Genomic DNA, 1,165 nt, shown 5'->3' with positions numbered 1-1,165 from the left:
TACTAAAATTACATTCCATGTATTCAGTTTTAGTTCTACTTAAATGAAGGCCTTTAGACTCCAATGTAGACCTCCATAATTCAAATTTTTCCTGGGCTTTTTCTCTCATTTTATCCACGAGAAAGATATCGTCAGCAAAAAGCATACACCAAGGTACATCTTCCTGTATATGTCCGGTAAGAACATCCATAACTAAAGCAAAAAGATATGGGCTTAAAGCCGATCCTTGATGTAAACCAACTGAAATTAAAAAAAAATGCTTGGTCAATCCTCTGTTTGTTTGAACAAAAAGTAATGACTCTTTATTTAATGACTTGAATATAAGCAATATCAACACATTTCTTTTCCATTACTCTCTAAAGTACTTGTCTTGGAACCTTATCACAAGCTTTTTAGTCTTATCCACTAGAAGGATATCATAAACGAAAATAATACATCAGGACAAATCCTTCTGTAAATGTCCGGTAAGAACATCCATAACTAAAGCAAAAAGATATGGGCTTAAAGCCGATCCTTGATGTAAATGTTTGGTCAATCCTCTGTTTGTTCGAACAAAAAGTAATGACTCTAGTATGAATTTATTTAATGACTTGATTATAAGCAATATCAACACATTTCTTTTCCATTACTCTCTAACGTACTTGTCTTGGAACCTTATCACAAGCTTTTTCTAAATCAACAAAAATCATATGTATATCCTTGATCTCTATTTACTTCTCCATCAAACCTCTCAATAAATGAATAGCTTCCATAGTAGACTTCCCCAGCATGGATCCAAACGGATTTTGAGAAATCTTTATATCATGCGTAATGTATGTTCAATTACATTCTCCAATAACTTTAATTTATGACAAATTAACTTAATTCCTCTATAATTTGCACACTCTTGTGCATCCACTTTATTCTTAAAAATGACAGTCAATACTCTCTCTCCACTCATCAGACATCTTTTAGTTTTAAAATAATATCAAAAAAGTTTAGTAAGCCAAGAAATTTTAATATCTCGTAAATATTTCCGCACTTCTATTGGAATATCATCAATTATTACTCTCATGTTCTTTAAAACCTCTCCAACTTCCATTTTAATAATTTGACGATAGAAATAAAAAGTTTTGTTATCATTTATCATATTAAGGTCACCAAAGTTCATCGTATTTTCACAATT

This window comes from Phalaenopsis equestris, unplaced genomic scaffold (genome assembly GCF_001263595.1).
Source record: "Phalaenopsis equestris unplaced genomic scaffold, ASM126359v1 Scaffold000511, whole genome shotgun sequence".
Classification (NCBI taxonomy): Eukaryota; Viridiplantae; Streptophyta; class Magnoliopsida; order Asparagales; family Orchidaceae; genus Phalaenopsis; species Phalaenopsis equestris.
Note: the sequence above shows the minus strand (reverse complement) of the source record.